This window comes from Bos taurus, chromosome 6 (genome assembly GCF_002263795.3).
Source record: "Bos taurus isolate L1 Dominette 01449 registration number 42190680 breed Hereford chromosome 6, ARS-UCD2.0, whole genome shotgun sequence".
Classification (NCBI taxonomy): Eukaryota; Metazoa; Chordata; class Mammalia; order Artiodactyla; family Bovidae; genus Bos; species Bos taurus.
Window position 1 is genome coordinate 32,354,743 of NC_037333.1, and position 18,551 is coordinate 32,373,293.

The 18,551-nt window shown below is 37.2% G+C and overlaps 1 protein-coding gene and 1 non-coding gene across 2 annotated transcripts in view; both read right to left on the reverse strand.

The window, feature by feature from the left end:
* GRID2 (glutamate ionotropic receptor delta type subunit 2) overlaps positions 1-18,551 on the reverse strand; it is a 1,601,453-nt gene that overhangs the window by 1,577,054 nt on the left and 5,848 nt on the right. The window lies entirely within an intron of this gene.
* Positions 17,422-17,493, reverse strand: TRNAS-AGA (transfer RNA serine (anticodon AGA)). The gene has a single exon. It is a non-coding gene; the product is annotated as a tRNA-Ser (tRNA).

Genomic DNA, 18,551 nt, shown 5'->3' on the forward strand with positions numbered 1-18,551 from the left:
AGGTCATGACATCTGGTCCCATCACTTCACAGGAAATGGATGGGGAAACAGTGGAAACAGTGTCAGACTTTATTTTTGGGGTCTCCAAAATCACTGCAGATGGTAATTGCAGCCATGAAATTAAAAGACGCTTACTCCTTGGAAGCAAAGTTATGACCAACCTAGATAGTATACTGAAAAGCAGAGACATTACTTTGCCAACAAAGGTCCGTCTAGTCGAGGCTATGGTTTTTCCAGTGGTCATGTATGGATGTGAGAGTTGGACTGCGAAGAAAGCTGAACGCCGAAGAACTGATGCTTTTGAACTGTGGTGTTGGAGAAGACTCTTGAGAGTCCCTTGGACTGCAAGGAGATCCAACCAGTCCATTCTGAAGGAGATCAGCCCTGGGTGTTCTTTGGAAGGAATGATGCTGAAACTCCAGTACTTTGGCCACCTCATGCGAAGAGTTGACTCATTGGAAAAGACTCTGATGCTGGGAGGGATTGTGGGCAGGAGGAGAAGGGGACGACAGAGGATGAAATGGCTGGATGGCATCACTGACTTGTTGGACATGAGTTTGAGTGAACTCCAGGAGTTGGTGGTGGACAGGGAGCCCTGGCGTGCTGCGATTCATGGGGCTGCAAAGATTCGGACATGACTGAGCAACTGAACTGAACTGTAGTAATTTATTATTATTTTCTAGAACTGAGAATCAGAAAGTAATATGAGGTGATGATATTATGACTTTCATGATATAAAAAGTATAAAGTTAGTTGGATTTGAAAGAAGACTTAAAGAAGGGTTGTTTTTCAAAATGGATCCAAGCACCAAAAAGATTATAAGCTTATAAACAACTAGAAAAAGAAATCTCTATTTTATGAAAGTTCTGAAGCCAAAAAAGAAAAAGGATTTAAAAATCCTAAGTTTGTTTAAAGTGTTTCTGTCATATTAAGCAAACAGCAAGCCTCTTTGAATTTGTAAATGAGAATATAAATAACCCATATTTTCACAGATAGTTTTCCTCTCTACTTGACATAATTGAGAAAATCAATTAACTCTAGCCTCAAGATATTTGGCAAATGTGCAGAAAACAGAAATAAAATGTACAATTAATCACAACTATTTATGAAATTTTGAGGGAAAGCAGAGAAGGATAAGGAAAACAAAATTTTATTGAAAACTCATCCTGTGCCAGTCTTATTTTATTTTTTCCAATTTATCTTATATAATTTACTTTTCATTTGTCTCTTCATTATAGGTCGCTACATTTACGTTTTACATATGAAAACAGTAAGGTTGAAAACACGGAAATAAACTGTCCAAGAGTGATTAAAAACCAAGCATAAATACATGCACAATGATACAGATTATTAGAGACAGAATTAATTTTTGTAAATTTTGAAGGAAACAAGTTCCAACTTGAGTCTGGTAGAGGAGAGGAGAGGAAGGAGACTGTGAGGAAGCAAGAGTGGAGTGCGTAGGCTGAGGAATAGGGTTTGGATCTGGGATAGACTGCTGAGCTCTAAAATCTGGGAGAATTCCTAGAAGATGGTACATATACTTCCTGCCCCTAGTAGCTGTGGGAATAGCTTCCCAACAATTGGGTTAGCTACCTCTCACATTGTATTAGCAAGCTTCAGAGGAAATTAATTACAGTCCTCTAAAGCAGTACAGTAGAGCACAGGTAAAATGGACCTTACGTTAATGAAAACAATTATCCAGTGCTACATAATCGGGCTATTTCTATCTCCTGGCTAATAGCCTACATTAATACTTCTTTGATGATGTGACTACAATTACATTTTTAGTAAAAATTATGCTTAATAGACTATTTAAAAATGCCTATCTATGCAGCATTCAACTCACTTAACCTCTCAGTTTTCTCATCAGCAAAAGGACTTTGTACTATATACAATTTCTAACCTTCCTCCCAACTATAGAATCTATGATTATGCAATTTCTACATTGAAAATGACCTAAGGAACAGGTCAGCCCAACCCTAAAAACTGGCACTGAGAAAGGAGGAAGGCTGCACTCTTCTTTGGACACAGAGTGAGGAAAATGCTCTCAAAGGCAGTTCCACGCTTGAAAATCACAGAAAGTAATAACCAGGGTGCCAAAAGTGAAGAAAAGAAGATAAGGTTTATATGAACTAGGCCGTCAAGGGAAGAGCGAGAGTGTGAAGGTAAGAGACCAATGCAGAGTATCACATGTTCATTTCTTGAGGTAAAACTAGACTTCAGAACAGAGAAAAAGGAAAGGAAGGTTAAGAGAATCTAATGAATTTTACACCAAACTAACAGGTATCCTTCTGACAGTGAAGTCTGTACAGGTTGAATCTATTAAACACTAGTTATAGTGCAATTAATTTGAAATCACAAGCCAATATTTTATGCTTATCCCCTCTAAGAAGAAAACATTAAATATACACCTTTGAAACTAATTCTTAAGGTGATTCTCCTCTTATTTGGAAAGGAGAATACCTCTTATTTGGTATATTTCCATTAAAAATAAAACTTGTCAAAAACTTGTTTAGGTGATGCTTTTTTCTTTTAGGATGCAAAACTGAAGCAAATCTAAATCTTTGTTGTAAACTTTATGTTTCTGAGAACATTTCACTCCATGTGAGAATGTGTCCTTTATTTATATAGTTCCAGAGACAAAGCATCTGAGGTTAGGTGTGAACTGATACAATTGCCAATATCCAGTGAATTCTGTTAACAGAAGCAGTCAAACAGTAGATAGGGAGAATAGATGCAGAAGAATAAAGGGAGTGATGACAGATACTAATGTCTGATATTTTAAAATTCAGTTAAATATGTTTGTCTGAACAAAGAGAACCTATACATAGCTATTTTTCCTCTTTTCTGCTGCCCATGGAGAAAAGTGGTCTAAGTAATTAAAAATAAAACAAAATCAAAACCTCCTTTAGATAAGGAACAATCTGTTGTTAAGATAGAACCACTGCCTATGGTGGCTGGACCAAACACAAGCCAATCACATGCCTGCAGGTAAGCTTTTGAAATGAGTGCAGCCTTGTCCCTGTTTGCCTCCAGTCAGCTCTAGTCTGTCCCTTTCACCCCAGGGGAAATCTTAATAGGTCATTTTCACTTTCAAAAGACTCCCAGTTTGGATAATAAATTACAAGATGACCCTATTCCAGATGAAAGGGTGTGGTGGCAAAACATAACTAAACATCAGCATCAGCGATAACAACATGTTAGCAACTTATTTCATGTAATTTGAGAGGGAAATGTCACCTTTAAAGGAATACTTAAATTCAGTTACTTTAATAAAAACTTTCAACTTTGATTAATATGTTGTAAAAAAGCATAGATGTAAACCTGAATTACTATTTTAGGAACAGAGGATAAACAGGGAACCCTGTCTAATGTGAGGCATGGGATCCACTTTCTAATGCACAACCAGGACACTGACTAGCAGTATAGTTAAATTGCAAGTTATAGCTCCTTAAGTATGAATACTATTTGCATAGTCCATAAGTTCATATTTTAAATGTTACAACAGCTTATCCTTATAACCAATGAAGTGGAGAGGAAGCAGAAGCAGGAACATTTGAGATGGTGAAAGTCTCATTACTTATCCAAAGACTTCAAGCTTATGAAGTGGCAAAGTGAACAAAACATGATTTGAATATATACCTCTGACATCAAATTGAGTGCTTTTATTTTTGGTACTATACAAAAATAACCCTTTCAGAAACAAAAATTAACAATCATTGCAATTTTTAATAACTGAACTGACTCAGGTTATCCTTCATCGATTTTAAATTTCTCATCCCTTGCTGCTGCAGCTGCTGCTAAGTCGCTTCAGTCGTGTCCCACTCTGTGCGACCCCATAGACGACAGCTCACCAGGCTCCTCTGTCCATGGGATTCTCCAGGCAAGAACACGAGTGGGTTGCCATTTCCTCCTCCAATGCATGAAAGTGAAAAGTGAAAGTGAAGTCGCTCAGTCGTGTCCGACTCCTAGCGACCCCATGGACTGCAGCCCACCAGGTTCCTCCGTCCATGGGATTTTCCAGGCAAGAGTACTGGAGTGGGGTGCCGTTGCCTTCTCCATCTCATCCCTTGGTCTACTCTAAAACTAATAAGAGAGCCTGAGAGCAAGACTGAGAAATGCCAGCAGCCTTCCTCCCCACTGGAGCACTCCATTTTCCATCCTTAGTTCTCATACACTTGATCAACTTACTAAAAACAAGAAAGAGCAAGATGGCAAAATTAAGTTCAAATAATATCACACCTAAACTGTTTCTACTGGATTAAGCATTGGCAGTATGTATTATATAAACAGCCTGAAAAGCTAGACTCTAAACAAAGACAGAGAGACAGAAAGACTGGCTGATATGGATCTGCTCCATTCCTCTTCAGTGCAACCAGTGTTTTTACACACATGCAGACACACTGCTTCTGCTGTCACATTTTCCTGACTGCAGATCCATGTTTTCAAACATTTCTTATCTGAGAACACAGATCCTTAACCATAAAATAGAGTCTTCTGAGACACTTATAAAATGAGGCCTGAAGTCTCAACAAGATCCCTCTAGTCCCATTTCAGGCTTTTCTTCACCATTCTAGGAGGACAATTTTCCCCCATTCAGCTAACTGTTTGTAGATAACATGAAATTAAAGGATACACAATTTTATGGAAATATTTTAACCCTTCCATGTAATTCTATGAATTTATATAAGGAGATTCTACTTGAAATATGAAACTATAAAAGCAATCATGCACAAGTAATTTAAATTTTCATATTTTTATTTTACTTTGATAACATAAAATATCAAAGATCACTGCATTTTAAAGTTGTTTTGATTGGAAATGGGTATCAAATAAATTAACAGCACTAGTCTCTTAATATTAGTCCCAGACCTTGATTAAAAATATGTATGGTCATATTATGAAATGAGAATGAAGATATACACTTTTAAAAATCAGTAATAGTCTCCATTTACCATTCGATTTCTTTATAGTTCAAGATTTACGAATAATAAATGAGGCTATAGTTCCTTTACACCCCGTGGTGCCTAATCCTTATACTGTATTGTCTGAAATTCCTGAACGGGCCAAATATTTCTCAGTAATTAATTTAAAGGATGCCTTCTATTCCGTGCCTTTGGCGGAAGAAAGTCAATTTCTTTTTTTTTTTTTTTTTTTTTAATTTTATTTTTAAACTTTACATAATTGTATTAGTTTTGCCAAATATCAAAATGAATCCGCCACAGGTATACATGTTTTCCCCATCCTGAACCCCCCTCCCTCGTCCCTCCCCATACCATCCCTCTGGGTCGTCCCAGTGCACTAGCCCCAAGCATCCAGTATCGTGCATCGAACCTGGACTGGCGACTCGTTTCTTACATGATATTTTATGTGTTTCAATGTCATTCTCCCAAATCTTCCCACCCTCTCCCTCTCCCACAGAGTCCATAAGACTGTTCTATACATCAGTGTCTCTTTTGCTGTCTCGTACACAGGGTTATTGTTACCATCTTTCTAAATTCCATATATATGCATTAGTATACTGTATTGATGTTTTTCCTTCTGGCTCACTTCACTCTGTGTAATAGGCTCCAGTTTCATCCACCTCATTAGAAAGTCAATTTCTATTTGCCTTTGAAGACCCTACGCAGCCAGCTTCTCAGTTAACCTGGACAGTTTTGCCCCAGGGATTTCGTGACAGTCCTCACTTATTCGGACAAAGTTTGTCACGGGATCTACAACACTTTAATAGCTCTGAAGCAGTGGTGTTACAATATGTAGATGATATTTTGCTCTGTGCTGAGACAGAGGAAGCTTGTTCACGAGCCTCAGAAGATTTCTTAAACTTTCTGGCAGACTGTGGTTACAAGACATTAAGAGAAAAGGCTCAGCTTTGTCAACAATCGGTTAGATATCTGAGCCTAATCATATCAGAAGGGACTAGGGCCATAGGCCCTGAGAGAATTAAACCGATACTAAATCATCCCCTACCTATGACTTTAAGACAATTGAGAGGATTTTGGGGAATCACAGGTTACTGTCGCATTTGGATTCCGGGTTATGGGAAACTTGCCCAGCCTTTATATAAACTTATAGCTGAAACTCAGCAGGCCCAAACCAACAAACTGGTTTGGTCTCCAGAAACTCAAAAGGCTTTTAAAGTTCTTCAGACTGTTCTCCTGCAAGCTCCAGCTCTGAGCTTGCCCACAGGGTCAGAATTTAATTTGTTTGTCACTGAAAGAAAAGGTGTGGCATTGGGAGTTTTGACACAACCCCAAGGGCCTCACCAACAACCTATTGCTTATCTAAGCAGAGAATGAGATGTAGTTTCACGTGGGTGGCCCCACTGCCTAAGAGTAATTGGGGCAGCGGCTTTATTAGCACCTGAAGCTTTAAAAATAATTAATGGACGAAACCTTACTGTACTGACTTCTCATGATGTGAGTGAAATCTTAACTTCTAAGGTTAATATTTGGATGACAGACAGTAGGCTTCTTAAGTATCAGTCATTGTTGTTAGAAGGACTAAGCTTAAAGTTTGTGGAAATTTAAATCCTGCCACTTTCCTTCCTGAGAAGGAAAATGAAACACCTGATCACGATTGTTCTCAATTCCTAACTTTAAACTATGCAGCTCAGGAGGATCTAAAGGATACCCCATTAGACAATCCTGACATGAAAATATTTACAGATGGCAGTTCTTTTGTTCGAGATGGAAAGCGTAAAGCAGGTTACGCCATGGTGACTGCTAAACAGGTTTTGGAAGCAAAATCTCTCCCCCAGGGAACCAGTGCTCAGTTAGCAGAGCTTGTGGCTCTGACCCGAGCTCTAGAGTTAAGCAAAGGGCAGCGGATGGGCCTGATAATCTATGTGAGTCTACTTCTGCTGACTCCAAAAATCCTGAGTCTGCCGTTGGATCCTCAAGACAATGTCTTCCTGTCCTGGGCTCACTCCTATGGTGCATTCCACAATCGGTCTAACTGCTGGGTCTGTGGAGCACTCCCCTCTTCGTCAGTGGAAGGCTTCCCGTGGTGGACATCCCCACTTCAAGGAAAAGACTTTCTCCAAGTCTGTGAATACCTTCGACAACAATCACATGCGATGCCTCTTCTTCATCTGATGACATCTACCAACCCTAAAATGGACTGGTGCAATACTTTGTACTTTAACTATAGACATAATGTGACTTTTAATTTTGATTCTGATTGTTTTGTTTTTGCTGTTTGCTCCCTACATCTATAATTGTATAACTGGAATTGTTTCTAGCCGCATGAAAGCTTTTAAGTTACAAATGGTTGCTCAAACTCCTGCTACTGCTGTAGTTTCCTCCAACTACTATTTGGGGTCCCTGGATCAGATATCCTCAATATGAGGATTAGGAGAATATGTTGCCTCACCAATTTAGAGACATTGCCCCTTGTCAGCTCGGAAGTAGTTACAGAACGAGAACGACACCCCTTTTCCCTAGGCAACATAATTCTCCTAAAAGAAAAGGGGGGAATGAGAGAGTCAGTTCCTAGGCAGGTTGATAGGGAGTCTAGGGGTCCCCAAGGAGAGAGGGGTCTGGAATTCTCAAGGAGGAAGAAAGGACAAACTTTTTTTCTTTCTCCACATTCCTTAGGATTATATAACAATAATGTATCCTGCCTAAGGACAGTCTTTGGATTCAACCTTCTGTTATCTTAAAATGTTAATTATGGGAGTAGACTTGGTCTTTACAAGGATGTATCTTGCCTGAGGACCGTGTTATCTTAAAATGTAAATTATGTGAGTAGGTCTGATGAGGTCTTTACAACCTCCAGATATTCTTTGGATTATATAACTTCATTGTTAACACTAGCAAGCGGGTACTCTTTCTGCCCTCGTCTGATGCCTATGTCAGAAGCTTTCTCCATCTCCTTTATACTTTAATAAAACTTTATTACACAAAAAAAAAATAAAAAAATAAAAATCAGTAGTAGCATTTGGAAAATTCTGAAAGAGATGGGAATACCAGACCACCTGACCTGCCTCTTGAGAAACCTATATGCAGGTCAGGAAGCAACAGTTAGAACTGGACATGGAAAAACAGACTGGTTCCAAATAGGAAAAGGAGTACGTCAAGGCTGTATATCGTCACCCTGCTTATTTAACTTATATGCAGAGTACATCATGAGAAATGCTGGGCTGGAAGAAGCACAAGCTGGAATCAAGATTGCTGGGAGAAATATCAATAACCTCAGATATGCAGATGACACCACCCTTATGGCAGAAAGTGAAGAGGAACTCAAAAGCCTCTTGATGAAAGTGAAAGAGGAGAGTGAAAAAGTTGGCTTAAAGCTCAATATTCAGAAAACTAAGATCATGGCATCTGGTCCCATCACTTCATGGGAAATAGATGGGGAAACAGTGGAAACAGTGTCAGACTTTATTTTTCTGGGCTCCAAAATCACTATAGATGGTGACTGCAGCCATGAAATTAAAAGACACTTACTCCTTGGAAGGAAAGTTATGACCAACCTAGATAGCATATTGAAAAGCAGAGACATTATTTTGCCAACAAAGGTCCATCTAATCAAGGCTATTATTTTTCCTGTGGTCATGTATGGATGTGAGAGTTGGATTGTGAAGAAAACTGAGCGCCGAAGAATTGATGCTTTTGAACTGTGGTGTTGGAGAAGACTCTTCAGAGTCCCTTGGACTACAAAGAGATCCAACCAGTCCATTCTAAAGGAGATCAGCCCTGGGTGTTCTATGGAAGGAATGATGCTGAAGCTGAAACTCCAGTCCTTTGGCTACCTCATGCAAAGACTTGACTCACTGGTAAAGACTCTGATGCTGGGAGGGACTGGGGCAGGAGGAGAAGGGGACGACAGAGGATGAGGTGGCTGGATGGCATCACTGACTCGATGGACGTGAGTGTGAATGAACTCTGGGAGTTGGTGATGGACAGGGAGGCCTGGTGTGCTACGATTCATGGGGTCACAAAGAGTCCGACACGACTGAGCGACTGAACTGAACTGAATATCATTTAGAAGAAATAATTCTGAACTGTCAAATAAGTATACATAGAAACTAAGAATCATAAGGCCCTTATGCAGAAATATCATTTTCTGAATGTAAATAGTTGAAAATTATTTTAAACGATTCACATATTAAATAGGAAATAACACTATGTGCATTGGATCTGAAGGAAAAGTTAAAAAAGAATGACCACTTCTCTAAATTTTTTAATAATTTTTCTCCTGTAATTGAGATCTACTCTTACTGCATGGAGCCTATTATACAGAGTGAAGTAAGCCAGAAAGAAAAACACCAATACAGTATACTAACGCATATATATGGAATTTAGAAAGATGGTAACAATAACCCTGTATATGAGACAGCAAAAGAGACACTGATGTATAGAACAGTCTTTTGGATTCTGTGGGAGAGGGAGAGGGTGGGATGATTTGGGAGAATGGCATTGAAATATGTATAATATCATGTATGAAACGAGTCGCCAGTCCAGGTTTGATGCACAATACTGGATGATTGGGGCTGGTGCACTGGGATGACCCAGAGCGATGGTACGGGGAGGGAGAAGGGAGGAGAGTTCAGGATGGGGAAAACATGTATACCTGTGGCGGACTCATTTCGATATTTGGCAAAACCAATACAATATTGTAAAGTTTAAAAATAAAATAAAATTAAAAAAAAAAAAAAGAATGACCAGAAAAAGTTACCGTTTTTAGATCAAAACAGAATTGATCACTATGGAGAATGGCTTTTTTCCCCTCCATCTGAGGCAGGAAGCAGGAGGGTATTGGGAAGCTGCTGTCTGGGATATAACACTTCACAATCATGCCAAAATAATTTTGAATTCAGTCCAAACTCAAGTTTCTTTACTCTTTCTCGGTCTCCTGTGTTGGTGAACAGCATGAGCCTCCACTAAGTCACTCAAGATAGTACTTGAGAATGATGTTAGACTTTCCTCTTTTACACCCACTTCTAAAGAATGACTGGAGAAGGAAATGGCAACCCACTCCAGTGTTCTTTCCTGGAGAATCCCAGGGACAGGGGAGCCTGGTGGGCTGCCATCTATGGGGTCACACAGAATGGGACACAACTGAAGCGATTTAGCAGCAGCAGCAGCAGCAACTAAAGAATGACTGAGTTGATAAATTATTCTCCCCTCTAAGCAAATTCTCCTCTCCACTCCCATTTGCAGTAGCTGGGCACAACCCTTCACCAATAATCACCCAGAGTACTGCCAAAGTCTTCTCTGGTCTCCATCTACCACACTACCACTATAAACAGCTTATAACACAAAGCTAGACATCTCTTAGCCTAAGTTTGTTTGTGTGTTCTTTTTTTTTTTACAGAATTACTGTAGACCTCAAAAGGATCTTCCTAACTTCCAGACTCCTCTCTTGCCCTATCCTTCACTGTAACAATGTTTCAATGGTAGAATTGCTTACCATTTCCCTCTCTTGCCAGACTACAACTTGGCAGACTACAACTCCACAGTTTAGGCCACAGCATGTTCTGTTTGCTTTCTCATGACAATGGTAAACAGATTTTGCTTTCCATGAGGGCCAATGTTTAAGGTAGGATAACTTACAAAGACCACCTTTTTTTCTCCCACTCAAACTGAATGAAAATAGTTGAGTCCCATTTATATATATTAATGACCACTATATATCCGTGTGCTTCATAAATTTTTTTAAGTACAATATATTCAAATATTTCCTTAAATGATGGATAATGTAGCATCAGCTAGAAACCAACCGGGAATATACAATACAGTATTCAATTTATTCAGTATTCAATTTATATTGATACACAGTCAATCCAACATAGTTTTTACAAAATTATCTAAAGTATTATCTAAAGTACAGCTAAAATCCATATTTTCTCTGTAAAAGTATCACTGTAGATATGGCACTTTGAACTGAGCTAATCCCTGGGGTCTTGGCTATCAGTAGCATTACCCCTAAAGGACATTCTTTTCCCAGTAATAATATTTTTCATCCTGCTCCAAGACTGTCATTCAGAGTATTCTTCCTTGGTGGCCTGGAAGCTTCATTCCTCTTATAAACTCAGCAGCCAAGAGCAAGTTCTAGCCTTAGAATCTGGGCAATATTTTGAGAAAATAAAACGGTTTCTTCTCAGCAAGCCTGTGCATATGAGCATTCAGGGGCTGATTTTCCGGTTTATGGATTATCTAAAACCCTTTGCTCCTTCCTTGCTTTTGGCCATTTTACTGCTCATTAGCATTGCTACTGAAGGATGGACAGGAAAAATAAAAGAAAGAATCAGAGCAGCCAGTTTTGCTATTTATTAACCATTTATCAACCACTACAAGAACTCCTGTGGAGAAAAATAGAAATATTGGAGAGTTCGTTTTCAAACTGTTATTTTCAATTTTCAATGTTTGTCCTATTCTCAATGATATCCACAGAATTAAAAGCTTGCATAAATATGTTTTCCCAACAAAACTTACTTGATTTGTAAAGTTAAGTAGTTTTACTTTTTCTATTAGGAAATTTTCTTTTATTTGCTATAATATAAAATTGTCATTTTCACTGAGGAGGTTATTATACATTAGAAGAAAATACCAATTAGTAATACAAGATAATAGTATACTTATAACTCTAAAACTAAAAAAAAAAAAATGTAATTTAATTTCTCCATACCCAAGAAACCAAGCTTAATAATATGATATGTGGCATTAAATTTAGAAAGAATTGCATTCATTTTATTAATTACAATATAGACAGTGAAAGTTGCTCAGTTGTGTCCGACTCTTTGCAACCCCATGGAATTCTCTAGGCCAGACTACTGGAGTGGGGAGCCTTTCCCTTCTCCAGGGGATTTTCCCAAATTGGGGATCAAACTCAGGTTGTCTGCATTACAGGCATATTCTTTACCAGCTGAGCCACAAGGGAAGGCCAATTACAAGATAACTAGATCTAAAAGCCATCTCCTCTTTTACTTGACCTAAAAGCATAACTACTGATATCCATAGAAGGGAAAAAAAGGAAAAGAGATAAAAATAACAGAGACTTTCCCTTAGCTCTGACTATGGCATGACTACATTGACTTTGTAGCCTATGAAGTAAAACAAGGTTAATAATTAGCCATCATGAAGCTGAGGAAGGAGATTTCTATTATAAATGAAGACTTTCTATAGGTGGCAATCTCCTTATCCCATCCATATATTTCTTCTGAAATATATGTTTGCTTTATGGCAACTTAAGGGCAACATAATGGTGGCATTTAGTGAATTATCACATATTCCAGTGCCATAATAGACCACAGTCATCCAATGAGTCCTAAATTGCTCTACATTCAGTCTCCAAAGTACTATCTCAGAAAGCACATATACTTCAAAATTCTTAAAGGATGGGAAGCATGTCTTATGTGTGTGTATTAGTGGCTTAGTCGTGTCCGACTCTTTGCAACCCTACAGTCTATAGCCCGCCAGGTTCCTCTGTCCATAGGATTCTCCAGGCAAGAATACTGGAGTGGGTTGCCATTTCCCTCTTCAGGGGATCCTCCCGACCCAGGGATAGAACCCAGGTCTCCTGCATTGCAGGCAGATTTTTTACCATCTGAGCCACCAGGGAAGCCCAGGTCTTCCATGAATACATATTGAACTGTGTACACAATAGGTGTTCAGTAAGCACTGAATCAAAAAATTCACATGATTTTCATGTAACATTTAAAATGTTTTTTTCTGCAAATAGAATATGAGGATGTAGATCATGATTTCTCTGCTTGAAAATAATGAATTATAAAAAAATGTGCAAAACCCAACACGACTGCACCACCAGGAAACCAAAGAGTAATCCCTCTCAAGTCTGGGCATGAGTCACCTTCCACACTAATGACTTGTTAATTTTTTTTTTATTTCACATTTTTTTAAAGTAGAAATTTATAATGGTTTTTATAAAGGGCATGCCTCCCTTGGGCTATGCTGAGAGTTGCTGGTATTTCTAAGAAGAAAATTCCCTATTTTCTGTTACCACCTTCAAAGAAGTAGCAAAGAAGAAATCTGGGCTGAAGAGCAAGATAGTAATTGCCACTATACCACTAACATAATTGTGTTGGTTGTCAGATTGCAGAAATTATAGAAGAATCAGTCTTTCAAATTTGAATTCACCATGAACTACATGCCACGGAACAACAGAACTCTCTTGTCCCAGTTTAGTTCCAAAGGTATTACCTAGCCTACAGTTTTTAAGATAATAAGCCCATATAAAACGTGCTCCTGGTGGGGCCTGTCATTTTAATGATGTCAAGGTTAAGTATACTAAGCACATCACCAATTTTAGGGGCTCATTCCAAGTTAAATTTGAATTTAAATCTGTTAAGCATTTCTTTCAAATGATTATATTTCACCACCCAGGAAGGCAAGAACTAGCAATTTTAAAATATCTTTTGATGTTATATACTTCATTAATCATGTTCCTCAGCTCCAGCCATAACACAGCTTGCCTTCTTTATCAGTCATTGCTGTGCCCAAACCAGAGGACTCCTATGCCCTCACTGTTCATGTATTCTATGCTTATACATTAATAGATGTAACCAAGCAGAAACAAACATGTGATAGTCACATTACATTGTTTCCATAAGACAAATGTTTTATAGAGGAGATACCACTGTAAATGACAAAGAACACAGAAAAATAAAATGTATCTGTTATTGGCATTCTTATTTTAATACAAATATTCTTATTTTAGCTAAAAAATCAATACATAACTTATGTATATTAGTAGGAGACCAGTAAAAGAACTCAGATTCATTTTCAGAAGGCTGAATTCTGAGGTTAGAAAATGTGCAACATTTTCTTTCCTCATTTTCACCTATGACTAAAGATCAGTTATGGTATAGCACAAATAGAAGTGAAAGTTCCATAAAAGGAAATATTTAAATGTGTTACTGAAAATTAATATCATATGAATTTATCTATTTAACTTCTATGTGGCAATATGTACTGCCTTTTGAAAAAACTACACTCAATAATGGTTCCAAACTGATTTAAGTAAATTGAATGCATAATAAAATTTACTTAGAGGAAACTTTTATTCAATTCAAATGTGTCTATTTTAATGAGAGGCTTTTATGCTATCTTAATGTTATTTTAATGCCATTTATATAGGAATATGGTGTGTCCCTAAAATTAACAAATACTAAAATACTAAATGTTGATTCTACTTGTAATGGTATATCAATACTCCATAAAATATAATACATTCATAATTTCAGGTAAAAATTTTTTGTCTAAATTTGAGTGCTAATATGGGAAACCACATGAAGCAAAACTGCAGAACAACTAACTGATTCTGTTTCAGAGAGGACATATTAATATAAGTTTCTTTGTCTAAATCCACTGGCATTGGCCCAGTATCACTTGGCCAGAGATTACAAAACTAAAAAAAAAAACATAAACAACAATCAAAAACAAAAACACAATGCTATTTGAACATGTGTTATCTAAATTCAAGAATCCAATAGGACTGAATTAAAATGAACATTTTATTTTGAATCCTCTTACTGAAAATTTTCTTATGATTTAAACTTTAAAAAAATTACTAAATATCCAAACTTTGATCATTAAAAACAAAATCTTCCCTTTACCTCGTATTCCCACCACCACCATACCCTTTTGTCCCTTAAAGCAAAGCTCATAGAATTCCTCAAGTCCCATTAAGTCTTTGATTCCTTGCCAATCTGTATGTTGTCACTTCAGTGCACTGAAAGCAATTTTGTCAAAGTCACTTTTGTCCTCAACATTTCTAAACCCAGTAGTCAAGTTTCAGTTTTCATCCATAAAATTTGACAGAATTTCTGGTTTTCTCCTTGAAATACTTTCCTCGCTTGGCTTACAGAACACACCATATTCCTAGCTTTCTTCTTAACTCACAGGTCACACATCTTTCTCTTCTCCTAGATTCTCACCCTGACCTCTACACTTTGGAACACCCTTTGGTATATAATCTTTGACCTCTTCTTTTTGCATAATTATTCCTTAAGTGTACTATCCTCTCCCATTGCTTTAAAGATCATGTCTGTAATGATGAATTCTTAATGTGCAGCTTGAATTCCTAACTTCCCCCCGAAATTCTAGACTAATGTAATCAATTACCAACTTAAATTCTCAAATTTGATGTCTAATAGAAATATCAAATGTAATAAATGTAAATTTTGACTTTTATCTAAAACTTACCCATTGCCCCATGTTTGCAATTTTAGTCACCTGCTTGCTTAGGTAAAATACTTCAGAAACCTCATTATTGTCTCTGGATTTCTCCCAGCAGAAGTTTCATTGGAAAATCCTATTTCTTTTATAAACTTCAAAATACATCCAACAATCTTAAACTGCTCAACTAACTCAGCAACAAACTATTAGAATAGTTCAATTTAGTACTGTCAAATGGTAGTACATAATAATGTTCCTATGACTACTTCAATCAGTTCTACCAAGCAGATATACTTATCTTTCTAAAACACAAAGTTTTACATAGCATGTGTTTGATCTCAACTCTCCAGAGGGCATCCTATATACTCAGATCTAAATACCATATCATGACTTATAAGCTATGATAGGATCTTCCCAATTTGCCTCTTAGACTTATTTCCTTCTACTTTCTGCTTTGCTCTCTACACATTTGTTTCACACTGACTTTTAAGATGTTCCTTAAATGAATTAAGCAGATTCCTTAGTGTCTTATCTCAGGGCAGCTGCCTTTGCTATGCCCTCTGGCTGAAATCCTTTTTCATCAGATACCCACATGGCTAATTTCCTTTTTTGGAATCAAGTCTCTGCTCCAATAATCATCTCTTCAGGAGGTCTTACCAGACCACCCTACTCAAAATACAGTGCCATTCCTTCATTTTTCTTAAAAGCATTTATCACTACCTGACATTATAACATGTATTTCCTTATTTATCTGGCTGCTACCCCCATGAGAGTGCAATTACTTAAATATAAGGGCATATTAGTTTACTTGTTTGACATTTTAAATCCAGGACCTAAAAAACAGTAGTTCATAAAGTTCATATGAACAGTAGTTCATATCATCCAATGTCTGTTGGATGATATACTATTCTCCCAAAGAGCATACATACAGCATATTGATAATAATATATACCTTACCCTGTGGGTTTAAGGAACTAACTTAAAGAATTATAATGATTTTGATAATGAAACAATCACGTTTTCAAGATTACTTGGGAAAAATCAAGTATTCGGAGCAATAAAATAAAATTCAGAGCAATAAAATTATTATTTTAAAAACTACTTTGAATTATCTGGGGATGAAAAAAAATTTTACAGTTGTTTTAATAAAAATAATAACAATCTTTTTTCATGAATAAAAATATCTGTTAATAATGATCTTGATTATAGAGTAATTTTAAAATGTTTAACACACAGGGAGGCTTTTTGTGAGCTCCTTGTGCTTGCCTGTGGCTTCCTTCTATTCACTCAGGAAGGCTTTCAATGAGTAAACCCAGCCTCAGCTTCACAATGACAACCATTTCCTGAACAACAGTAAGGTAAAAGCAGGAATACCTGGGGCAGGAATCCAAAACAATGAAAACACTGAAGAAACACTGGCTGTTTCTTTTATACACTACATTTTTGAGTGGCGCCAAATGCATTCTAATATTCCTGATGCACTTCGACTTGGTAAATTCTAAGGGCTCCTGTAGTCCCTGCTGGTTAGAACATGACTACTCACTCCTCCAGTCATCCTGAAAGTACACTAGTATTGCGGGATACACTAGCACTGTATGTAACATCTAAATACTAACCCTAGAGAAAACAAACACAAAATGTAAAATAAGAAGAAAAACACCAATACAGTATACTAATGCATATACATGGAATTTAGAAAGATGGTAACAATAACCCTGTATATGAGACAGCAAAAGAGACACTGATGTATAGAACAGTCTTTTGGACTCTGTGGGAGAGGGAGAGGGTGGGATGATTTGGGAGAATGGCATTGAAACATGTATAATATCATCATATATGAAACAAGTCGCCAGTCCAGGTTCGATGCACTATACTGGATGCTTGCGGCTGGTGCACTGGGACGACCCAGAGGGATGGTATGGGGAGGGAGGTGGGAGGAGGGTTCAGGATGGGGAACACATGTATACCTGTGGCGGATTCATTTTGATATATGGCAAAACCAATACAATATTGTAAAGTTAAAAAATTAAATTAAATTAAAAAAAAAAAAAACCCAGCTCTCCCTTCTGATACTGAAGTTATCTAGAATGTCTGATTAACAAATATACAATAATTCTTGTTAATACCAAAAAATCTTCATATTCAAAGTGAAAGTGAAGTCGCTCAGCCGTGTCTGACTCTTTGTGACCCTATACTGTAGCCTGCCAGGCTCCTCCATCTATGGGATTTCCCAGGCAAGAATATTGGAGTGGATTGCCATTTCCTTCTCCAGGGGACCTTCCACACCCAGGGATTGAACCTGGGTCTTCCGCATTCTAGGCAGACGCTTTACCGTCTGAGCCACCAGGGAAGTCATCTTCATATTAAGGGGTCCTTAATTTGAAGGTTTAAGGTTCTGTGATCCACCTATTCCCCTTGTATTTTTTTCAATTCACGCTAAACCTAACTATTAAAAATGGCTGTTTGAACCATACTTGACTGTATCTCTTCTGAAATATAGGAATTTGTCTTTATTTTAGGTCACGTAACTGTAGAGCTTAAATGAACATTAATCTAAAGCTTGTTTTAGGGTTAATAAAAATGAGGACTAAATAAAATAAATAGCTTCCTAATATAGTTCAATAAGTTATTGGTAAAATTGGCACTTAACCCTAAACACTCAAAATTCTAATCCAGAACACTGTTTACTGTCTTATATCCTCCTTCTGTTTTTCACATTTTCTAAAATTTCTGTCCACATCTAAATGCTAAAATTCACCAGTTGAAATGACCTAACTCCACAGATGCCTTCTTAATAACCAATCCCAGAATTACTCTAGTTTTTTTTCCCTTATCCTTCAGATATCCATCTGATCATTTTTACTATGAATTTTAATAATATATTATTCCAACTAGTCTATTAAATATTGGCACAGGGCAAGGTCTAACATAATATGATAAACTGTTCATTCATTTAACCCAGTATTCCATTCTCTAATTATGTGATTTGCCAACGTTAAAACTAATATACCAGGTCAAAGTTGACCTTAGTTTCATTCTCCATTAGTCTTATAATAGGATATGCCAAAAGAAAGATTTTTGCCTCTTAAACAAGTCAAATAAACAGGAAAACTTCTACTTGATAATAGACACTGGTTTCATATTAGCACACAAACCTGATGGTGCTTGTGGTAGTGGTAGTTGTGGTGGTGGTGTGTGTGTGGAAGAAACTGATATAATACATAAAACTTCATACTTCCCATGCCAAAATTATCTGAAAATATACATGATCATTCACAAAATTCAATGGTTGACATTTGTAAATATATTTATATTTGTGCCCATTTTCTTTTTCACAGCTCTGTATGTGTTTCATGTTATAAACATCAATCAGTTTGGGACCCAAAATGTTCCCTAGTTAACCAGTTA